This window comes from Dipodomys spectabilis, unplaced genomic scaffold (assembly GCF_019054845.1).
Source record: "Dipodomys spectabilis isolate Male_0828 unplaced genomic scaffold, ASM1905484v1 ptg000266l, whole genome shotgun sequence".
Classification (NCBI taxonomy): Eukaryota; Metazoa; Chordata; class Mammalia; order Rodentia; family Heteromyidae; genus Dipodomys; species Dipodomys spectabilis.
The window spans coordinates 5,698,612-5,709,495 of NW_024870943.1; the positions used below are offsets into that span (position 1 = coordinate 5,698,612).

Here is a 10,884-nt window from a genome sequence, read left to right on the forward strand (position 1 = left end):
CAGTGGGGACATAAGGGACACAGACACTGGACGGACCACTCAGAAGTCCGCTGCCACCTCCAGCATCAGTGTAACTCCCTTGGATCCTCTCAAATCCTGGAAAGAGCCAGGGCCAGGGGCTCACACCTGTAATCTCAGCTACTTAGGAGGCTGAGATCTGGAGATCACAATCCCAAGCCAGCTCAGGTAGGAAAGTCCGTGAGACTCTTATCGCCAATAAACCAATCAAAAGCCAGAAGAGAAGCTGTGGCTCAGGGCTGGGAAGGTGGCTCAGTGGTAGAGAGCTTGCCTTGCATGCATGAGGCCCTGGGTTCAATTACTCAGCACCACATAAGCAGAAAAAGCTGGAAGTGGCGCTGTGGCTCAAGTGGTAGAGCGCTAGCCTTGAGCTGAAGAACTGAGGGACAGCACCCAGGCCCAGAGTTCAAGCCCCATGACCAACAAAAAAAAAAAAAAAGAAGAAGAAGAAGTTGTGGCCAAGTGGTAGAGTAACTGGCCTTGAAAAAGCAGGGAAAGCAAAAGGTCCTAAGTTCAAACCCCAGTATCAGCACATAAAAAGTAAATAAACAGGGCTGGGAAGGTGGCTCAGTGGTAGAGTGCTTGCCTCACATGCATGAGGCCCTGGGTTCAATTCCTCAGTGCTGCATAAGCAGAAAAAACCAGAAGTGGCGCTGTAGCTCAAGTGGTAGAGCATTTGCCTTGAGCTGAAGAGCTGAGGGACAGTGCCCAGGCCTAGAGTTCAAGACCCACAACCGACAAAAAAAAAGTAAATAAGCAGCTGGGTGCCGGTGGCTCATGCTTGCAATCCTAGCTACTCAAGAGACTGAGATCTGAGGACCGTGGTTCAAAGCCAGCCAGAAGAGAAAAGTCTCTGAGAGACTCTCATCTCCAATTCATTACTCAAAAACTGGAAGTGGTTTTGTGGCTCCAAGTGGTAGAGCGCTAGCCTTCAGCAAAAGAGCTCAGGGACAGCACCTAGGCCCCAAGTTCAAGAGACTAACAAAAAAAAATAGTTGAAATGAGATGAAGTCTAGAACTTATTTTAAAAATACTCCAAGCCAGGTACCAGTGGCTCACGCCTGTAATCCTAGCTACTCAGGAGACTGAGCTCTGAAGATCATGGTTCAAAGCCAGCCAGGCAGGAGTCTGTGAGACTTATTTTTTTTTTTTTTTTTGGTCTGTCGTAGGGCTTGAACTCTGTCCCTGTGCTCTTCAGCTCAAAGTGAGCACTCTACTGCTTGAGCCACAGGGGCACTTCTGGTTTTCTAGTGGTTTATTGGAGAAAAGAGACTCACAGGGGCGGGGAAGGTGGCTCAGTGGTAGAGCGCTTGCCTTGCATGCATCAGGCCCTGGGTTTGATTCCTCAGCACCACATAAGAAAAAAGCCAGAAGTGGCGCTGTGGCTCAAGTGGTACAGCGCTAGCCTTGAGCTGAAGAGCTGAGGGACAGCGTCCAGACCCAGAGTTCAGGCCCCACGACCGGACCCAAAAAACAAAAACAAAAAACAAAAAAAGTCTCACGGACTTGCCTGCCCGGGCTGGCTTTGAACCGAGATCCTCAGATCTCAGCTTTCTGAGTAGCTAGGATTACAGGTATGAGCCACCAGCACCCAGCTCTGTGAGACTCTTAGTTCCAATAAACTACCAGAAAACTGGAAGTGGTGCTGAGGCTCAAGTGGTAAGAGCACTAGCCTTGAGCTGAAGAACTCATAGACAGCACTCAGGCCCAGAGTTCAAGTCCCACAACCGACCCCCCCCTCCCGCCCCGCCAAAAAAAATACGGGGCTGGGAAGGTGGCTCAGTGGTAGAGCACTTGCCTTGCATGCCTGAGGCCCTTTTTGCACCACATAAGCAAAAAGAAAAAAGCTGGAAGTACTAGCCTTGAGCTGAAGAGCTGAGGGACAGCGCCCAGGCCCAGAGTTCAGGCCCCACGACCAGACCCAAAAATAAAAAGTACGCCAACAAAAAAAAGGGGGGAAAATAGTGTGGGGCAGGAGGAGGGGAAAGTAGGCCAAAAAAAATCAGCAGAAAATTGTTAGGAAAGACACTGGTGAAGTTTCCACCAAAGCTGGCTGGCTAGGCTTTTCTGTCTAGTCCGGGTGGGTGCTTTACTGCCCTAAATGTTGCCTAGTGCTTAAAATGCCAGCCCTGGTTGGGGAGGAGGGACTGGACGCAGTGGCACAGGATGTGATTAGCACAGGCACCTCCAACATCACCAAAATAAATACGGACCGACCAGGCATAATGGCACGTCTGTAATCCCAGCTACAGGAGGCAGAAGTAGGAGGATCATGGTCTGAGGCCAACTTGGCAAAAGCACACAGATTCTATCTGAAAAGAAAACAAACTAAAACCAAAAGCTTTAAGTGGGAGGACCTGAGTTCAAACCTCAGCACCAAACCAAAGCCAACTAAAGGCTAACTTCTGGGGAAGGCAATGGTGCTTGGGTATTGATCTCATAGGAGACCTCACCTACTAACCTGAAACATAACTCAAATCACAGTCATGATCACAGCATGCCAGGCATGGTGCAAGGTGCCCCTGTCCCTTGTGTCCATTCTCCCAAGTGGCAAAACAGGCCCCGTGTGCCTGGCCCAAACTCAATGCCAAGAGTCTGCAGATCACAGTGAGAACAACTAACTGCCAGTGTCATCTGCGAATTCCTGGAATCGGTACGCCTGGCTGGCAGCAGACCAGACCAGGAAAATGAGACACAAGAAGGAACTGCTCTGGTCACAGGGGTGGCTCAAGTGCTAGAGTGCCTGCCTGACTACCAAGTCCAAGGCACTGAGTTCAAATTCCAGTATTGCCCCTACCAAGGAAGGGATCGCTTGTAGCCTAGCTATGGAGGTGTATACTTATGAAAGGCAGAGAGGGCAGGGTGCTGTAGGCTCACACCTGCCATCCTAGCTACTCAGGAGGCTGAGATCTGAGGGTCATGGTTCGAAGCCAGTCCAAGCAGGAAAGTCTGTGAGACTCTCATCTCCAATGAACTACCCAAAAGCTGGATGTAGAGCTCTGGATAAAGTAGTAGAGTACTAACCTTAGCAAAACAACAACAACAAAAAAAAAACCCCAGGCACAGCACCCAGGCTCTGAGTTCAAGTCCCAGAACCAGCATATACAAAGAAAGAAAGCAGAAGGTCCTGAATTTAAAACTCAAGTGCCATCAACACCAAAACCACACTTATTCAATCTTGTGTCTACCCAGTTTGAGGGTTCACAACCCAGAAGGGCAGAAAAGATACCAAGCGCCTGAAATGTCATAGCCACACTGACTACCAAAACCTTTACAAATGTCATGTAACACTGCAGCCACCGAACAAGGTAGGTCCAGAGATGAACCCACTCAACAGAGAGAAGACTGAATCCCAGAGTCAGCCAGCTCTGTGCCAAAGCCAGCAAGTGGCAGAACCAAGATTCAAACTGACAGTCAGGTTCCAGAGTCTGCACTCCTGTCCCCCAACAAGTAACAGGCATGTAATGCTGGCCATAGGCAGAAGAGCAAGGTCACTAAGGCAGAGAGCTAGGCCTAGCAGACAGGTTGACTGAGATTGACCAGGACAGAGAATAACTCCTTTCAAACTACAACATCAGAGAAATAACACAGCAGCCTGGCATCAGGAGCTCATGTCTGTAATCCTAGCTACTCAAAAGGCTAAGATCTGAGGATCATGATTCAAAGCCAGCCTGGACAAGAAAATCCATGAGACTTTTATCTTCAATAAACCACCAGAAAACCAGAAGTGGAGCTGTGGCTCAAGTGGTAGAGCACTTGTCTTGAGCTGAAGAGCTCAGGGACCCAAAGTTCAAGCCCCATGACCAACAAAAAAAGAACACAGCTAGGAATAGTGGCGCCCACCTGTAATCCCAGCACTCGGGTGGCCATCTTCAAACTTACAGGATACATAGGAAGACTCTGTCTCCAAAAAAACCCAAAAAACAGGGAGGGAGGAAGGAGTCCGATTTGCAGATCCTGATGTAGCAATCCAATCACAACCACTTCCCAGCAGGACCTATACCTGTGGACCTCTTGCCTGAGCCACACCTCCACGCCCATGACAGAAAACAAGGTCTGTCCAGCGGGTGGAATACAACAAAGTCAAGAAAAAGATGAAGATCCCCATGTGGTGGCTGGGGGGGGGGAGCGAGGGGGGGGGGGGAAGATAAGGTGAAAAACAACGTGCCCAACCACAGGAGAGTACATCAGCATGTGGACACAGTGAAGACAGACCGGGTTCACACAGAGAACCTCTCAATGGTGTCGTCTGTCCTTGGGGAAGAGAGCTAGGGACACCAAAGGTGCCAGAGAGGGGACATTGTGTCTCTGGAATTTGAAATTTGTCCCATGGGTATGTATCATTTAAGGAAAAGGGAAAAAAAGGAGGAAGGGAAAGGAGGGAGGGAGAAGGAGAGAGAGGGAGGGAGAGAGAGGGGGGGAGGGAGAGGGAAGAGAGAGAGAGAGAGAGAGAGAGACACTTCTTCCCTGGTGGCAGCTGAGGCCACCCAGACAGAACTAATCAAACCCTGCAGCAGCTAATTCAGGGTTCCTGCTGGGCTGAGTCCTAATTTCCAGATGGATCCTCAGGGCCTGGGCACACAGTAGGCCCTCAGGAATTTTAACTGGGAACATTGCTTCCCCTGCCACCAACTCTACCACCACCACCACCCCCAACCGAAACAGACACCACTCAGAAATCTCTCCCTCTGGATGGGGAAAGTTGCATGTCACTGACACAAAGGCTCTAGTCAACGGGGACAAAACAGGAATGGGGGGTGCTGCAGGAAGAACTGGGGGACGCCCTGGAGACCATTCACCAAGCTCTGACATGGTGTGGCCCTGAGGGAGCAAACTCAGGCAAGAGAAAGCGGACAGACATGGCAATGCCAGGAGGGGGAAGAATGCTGTGTCTGCTCACAGGGAGGGTATACTTGTGGACACCTTTCAGGAGACCTCCCCCCAAAACAGCCAGGAGGAAGAGAACCAGGCTCTCATCCCATCCCAGGCCCTGGCCCCCAGAAAGGAGGAATGCCTTGTTCCCCTGTTTCCAATTAGCTCCTCCCCCCCCCCCCCCAGCAGCCTGGTGCATTCTTGAGACCAGAAGTCAAGACAGCCTGGTAGGTGGGGGTGGGGCTGGTTGGGGGGGGTGCCTGGGGAGGACTGGCAGCTGCTCCTGCACCCCAGGGCCTCCCCTCCTATCCGAAATGTCCCTCTCTGGACCTTCTGTAGTGTCAGACAGACTCCATATCCCACCCCAGCCCCTCCCCCACAAAAAGTTGGCCAAGGCCCCAGAGGCCTCTGGGAAGGAAGTCAGCTGTGGGCATCCTCCCCCTCCCCCTCTCCCCCTCCCCCCTACAGGGCAGCTCTAAGCTTCCCTTGCCTCCACCCTTCCCTTCTCACTCAACCTCCAGAGTCTCTTCCCCATGCCTGCTATCCTTGCAAGGAGCATCAGAGAGGGGACTCCCTTAAAGCCACAGGGATCCCCCAGCGCTGAGGGCAACTTGGCAGCTCCCCCTTTCTACCCCTGCAGCCTGGCCTGGAGTGGGTCCCCCACCAACAGCCATGGCCTCAGCTGGCAGAAAATGGATCACTAGCAACACCTGGCAGTGGATGTACTGGCTGGGGCCAGCTCTGTCCCCCCCCCACCCCCGCCCCTGTCAGCTCCAGTCCCCCCCTTCTCCCCTTACTTGAGGGGGGGGGGCAGTCTATGCCAGAGGCCTCACTGCTCACCCGAGCATCCACACCCACAGGCCTGTGTGCCAAATATAAATCACACATTTGGACAATGCTTTCCCACCTAGGGTCAGTTATCCCAACTCTAATTATTGTCATGTGTGCACGACACTGAGCCAAGAGGTGACCGGCCTGCTAGAGGGTTACAGGAGGTCGTGGCCTGGCCAGTCAGCTGGCATCCCAGGGCAGAATGACAGCAGGTCACAGGGTAGAGGATCAGGGACCCCAACAGGGCAGTCCCTACCCTTCCAGCTGTTCTTTATCCCTCCCTCCTTCCCTAAACCAGATCTCAGGAGGAAACATTCCCTGCTCCTTTAGGGGGAACCCAGGACCCCTGAAATCCAAAGGCCAAGAGTGTGCCACAAAGACATGAGGAAAGACTTCAGATTGGACTTTTCCCATGGCAGAGCCACGTAAACAAAACATGAGGCAAGCTCCTGAACCCCTCTGGGCCTCAGTGAGCCCGCCTGGAGAATGGGGACAATAACAGACCCGGGGTTGGTAGCACTCGACAACCCATAATGCTCTTCCCCTCCTCCCATAAAGAGCTGTGGTTATTTCCGGCTTCTGGGAGAGGGGGAAGGTCTGGGGAAAGGCAGGGGAGGTAACTCTGCCCCGGAAGTCCATGGGGGCAGAGGAAAGGGATGGTCCCTGAGAGACCTGTCTCCCATTTCTCCATCTGGGGCGTGTGTCACCCTTGACAGGGCCCCCTCCTCCCCCAGCCCCAGGTGCCGAGAGAGCATGAAAGCCAGAAAGCTAATCCTAAATCTCAGGCCTAGAGTCTGGGAGGGGGTGGGGGGGTAAAGGTGTCCCTAGGTTTTTATTGCAAGAAGGGGAGGAGGGTGGGGGGGGGGGTGGCTGGGCACCAACTGGTACCCACAGCCTGGGGGGGGATGTCAGAGCTGTCACCAAGACTCTCCCCCCTCCCCCAAGAGAGGTGACCCCGAGGCCTCTGACCCCCACTAGCCCCGAGGTTCAGCTGCTCAGAACCACAAAGCAAAACAAAGGCGCGCGGGGAGGAAGCGGCCACGGTGCCTTCCAGCCCCCGCCCGCCCGCCCGCGCCGCGGTCCTCCCTCCCGGCTGGCGGCCGACCAAGGCCCGGGCAGGGCCGGGCAGGGCCGGGCAGACCCTGGTTCCCTCGTCTCCCGGCCGCCGCCCGTGACAGGAGCCCGGGAAGCAGCCGAAGGGGGCAGCCAGGGATGGGAAAACCAGATGGCTCGTCCCTCCTCCTCCTCCTCCTCCGCCATCCCTCCCTCCCGCCCGCCCGCCCTCCCGCCGGTGCCCGTCGAGGGGCCCGGAGAGGCCCGGGCTCACCCCCGGGAAAGGGCTGCCTTTGTCTAAAGGTCACCACCCGAGCGCGGTGCCCGGGCTGGGCCTGGTGCCTCCCCTTCTCGGCCCGTCCGGGTAGAGATCGGGGGGGGGGGGCATGACAGGAGTTGGGACTCCCCCCCCTTTTCTCCCCTCCTGTAACGTTCGCCAGTTCTGGGGCCTGCCGGCTGGGGGTGTGGGGGGCGGGGGCCCACCCGGTCCCTGGCTCGGGGAGGTGGGGGGCAAGTTAACTCCGCTCATTGTTTGGGGGCGGCGGGGAGGGGGAGACCCCATCCAGCCCTCCCCAGCAGGCCGAGGTGCCCCGGCACCCCCACATTCCCCCTCCCCGATCCATGAGAGCGTTTTGGGGAGGGGGCGCAGGGGACGGGGAGAAACGGAGGGCTCGCTCGCCTCGGGCCGGGAAATAGCCACCGGCTGCCCCACTGCCCTCATCGGTTCCCCCAGACACACACACACACACACCCCGAAAGGCGGCGAGCGGGCGAGGGGCGGGGGTCCCCCGAGGCGGGGGGGGGGTCCCGCCCTTCCCCCCGTGGAACGTCGGGTCTCGCTTCTCCGCCGCTCCATTGTATCCGGGGCCGCCGGCGGGAGGGCCGGGGAGGCACCGGGAGCCGGGCTGGGGCAGGGGCCGCCGGTTGTGTGTGTGTGTGTGTGTGTGTGTGTGTGTGTGTGTGTAGGGAGAAAAGGGGGGGGTCCCCGAAAGATCGGGGTGACGACGGTGGCGGGAGAGAGCCGGGGTGGGGTGGGGTGAAGATGATGGTGGGCGCCGCCGAGCAAAAAAAAAAAAAAAAAAAAAGGAGAGCGGAGAGGCGGCGGGCGCTGCGCCCCGGTTGGGGGGCTGAGAGTGTGTGTCGGGGGGGGGGGCTCGGCCCCGGCTCCGGCTCCCCCCACACACACCCTCGCCGCCAACCCCCACTCCCCCCCTCGCTTTTGCGCCCTGTCACAGCCCCGACTCGCAGGTAGAGAGAGTTAAGAGATTTAAAGAGAAATTGCTACATTGTGAGAAACTCACCCTGATGTTTGAGCAGCCGTCGGCGCGGGGTCTCCGGGACGGCCCCGCACGGGCTGCACAGGGAGGACCCAGAAGGGGCCGGCCGGCCGGGCCGGTCAGCGCACTGCCTGATCGCATGGCGGCGGCGGCGGCTCCGCGGCGCCCGGGCCCGCCGCCACCCCGCGCTCGGCCCGCGCGCGCCCCGGGCCCGCGCCCGCTCCCCGGAGCGCCCTGAGGGTGTGCAAAAAATAAATAAATAAATAAATAAGATGATTTAAAAAAAAAAACTAAATGCAAAAGGAGGAAAAAAAAAAAAAAACCTTGCAGGTTTTGTGTCCCGCCCCCCCTCTTCCTCCTCCTCCTCCTCTTCCTCCTCCTCTTTTCCCTCCGCCCTCCACGGGGGCTGGGCTTAAGGAGGCCCCGCCTACACGCCTCAAAGAACCAATCATCACACCGCCAATCCGAGCGGCGGGATGGATAACGAATGGGAAGCTGCTCATGCCGGGGCTCCGCCCCCTCGCTCTTGCTCCGCCCAAGGCTTGCGGTGCGCCTGCCCCGGTTAGGGTGCAGTTTGTCGGCCGCCGCGAGCCGGGATTCGGGCGGCAGGAGGCGGGGGCTCGCTCAGACGCTTCCCTACCCCCCCCCACCATGGAGCCGGGCTTACCTGGGGAGGGGGCGCCTGTCTAGGGGCCGGTGGTTTGGCCGGAGGACCCTCCCAGGGCGAGCTCTGGAAGCCGGAGGTCATAGCAGAGTGGAGGATGGAGGATGGAGGCTGGAATTGTCCCGAGGTGGTGCCGCGCAGGAGCTCGGCGTCCGACCGACCGGGTGGAAGGCGACGGGGATTTTTTTTTTTTTTGGGGGGGGGGGTGACAGATCTGGGCCTGGGCTGTGGCTCGATCCCTCACCCCAGTCTGAGATTGCGGCTCGGCACAGCCTCGATGGATTTCCCCCCTTCCCACCCCTCCATCCCCCCGATGTTTGGGCCGGGAGCGTCTGGCGGACGGGACCCGCGGATCTTCGCGGCCATGCCCCTCACGCTGGGTGAGCGCCCACTGTGTGCCCTGCGGGGTGGGCGGAGACTCCTATCCTGGTCTCTTAACCCCTTCTGTCTTCCCAGGACCCTAGCGAAGCTAGTGCACCCAGGAGGTGCACAATAGCGTAATCGTTAATAAATGTGTTAGTAAATGACTGCTGGAGACGTGTTTTAAGCCAGTCAAGTTCCTGGTTCACATGCTGTTTTTTACATCCACTTTTTAATTGTTGTTTTTTGTCTCTGTGTGGTGTTGAGGAAATTACTTGGCCTCTCTGTGCTTCCATTACCTCATCTCAAAAATTCTGGTAAGGGCTGGGAAGGTGGCTCAGTAGTAGAGCGCTTGCTTTGCATGCATGAGGCCCTGGGTTCGATTCCTCAGCAGCACATAAGCAAAAAGAAAAAAAGCCGGAAGTGACGCTGTGGCTCAAGTGGTAGAGTGCTAGCCTTGAGCTGAAGAGCTGAGGGACAGCGCCCAGGCCCAGAGTTCAGGCCCCACGATGGGACCCCCCAAAAAAAAATTCTGGTAAAACGACAGGTCTGATAGGGTTATTGGGAGGAGTGAACTTCTGGGGAAATGCCGGTTGTTGGTTTTGTTGATGGTGAATTCCTTGAAAACTATGAATTCCAAGCTGGGTGGGGTGAGGCATGCCTGTCATCCCTGCATTCAAGAAGCTGAAGCAGCAGGATCTTGTTTTGAGTACAACCTGGGCTACCTAGAGGGTTCTCCCCCCCCCCCCCCCCCGAAAAAAAAAAGTTAATAAATTTACCCAGTGGTTATCTGGGATTCTTGGAAGCTACGTGGACCCCTCAGAAGGTAAACAGTAATGTATACCTTGAGACCTTATTTTTGCATAATCTGCCCCAATCGATTGACCTGTGCTTTGTGTTTGTGTGTCTAGTGTGTGTGTGTGGTATTGGGGTTTGAACTCAGGACCTACTTTTGCTAGGCAGTTATTCTTCTGCTTAAGCTTCAGAGCTTCTTGTGAGCATGTGTCCAATCAGAATTTCCCACGGGGGTAAGGGGATGGGAGGGGAGACATTAAGTTACTTCCAGCTAGAGACATTTTGCTTACAGTAAACAAAAGTAGGTCCAAGACCGTGGTCTTGTAAGCAGGAAGTGGGGCCCCAGTTACAGGCTGAGGACTTCCTTGTAACCTAGGGATCTCTTAAGGGTGGCACTAGTGAGCTTGTCATAGCTACCAGCCGTGGGGGAGGAGAAGACTGAAGTTGGGCACTGGCAGGCTGTTAGGAAATTTATTCTAACAGGTGCCAAGGGTATTGATGCCCAGAGAGTCCCCAGTTTCTGCCTCCTATACAGCTCAACTCTTAGCAATAGAGCAAGTAAGCTTAACACAAGCCTCCTGACTTCGGTTTCCTGCCTTGACCATTCATACCTACAGGTCCCAGGTTTCTCTGGTGTGATGTGGTCTGTCCTCCATCCCTAGACTGAGCCAGGAAAGAGCTGGCAGAACCCAGCCCCTGTCTTCCAGATGGAATGTACATCCTTCCTGCTCTGCTCTGGGTCCTGCAGTCCTTGAGAGCCTAAACTATAGAGCTGACCTTACAAGTTGTCAATGCTATTTTGGAAGCAGTTGGTAAGGTCTGAGAAATCTCCTGTGGTCAGGAGCTGCAAAAGGGATGGTAAAAGGTCAACTTGGGGGCCAGTATGGAAACAGACGCCGCATAGTGGCACACACCTATGATCCCAGCACTCAGGAGGCTAAGGTAGGAGGATTACAAGTTCAAGGCCAGCCTGGGTTACAGAGGGACACCCCTGGCTCAAGGGGGAAAAAATGC

General features: G+C 55.7%; 1 protein-coding gene across 1 annotated transcript in view; it reads right to left on the reverse strand.

Annotated features, from left to right (window-relative positions):
• Bicra (BRD4 interacting chromatin remodeling complex associated protein) overlaps window positions 1–8,121 on the reverse strand; it is a 34,873-nt gene extending 26,752 nt beyond the window's left edge. The window contains 1 exon segment of the mRNA XM_042700456.1: window positions 8,076–8,121. The gene's annotated coding sequence lies outside the window, so the exon portion shown is untranslated.
• Window positions 8,122–10,884: the final 2,763 nt, after the last annotated feature.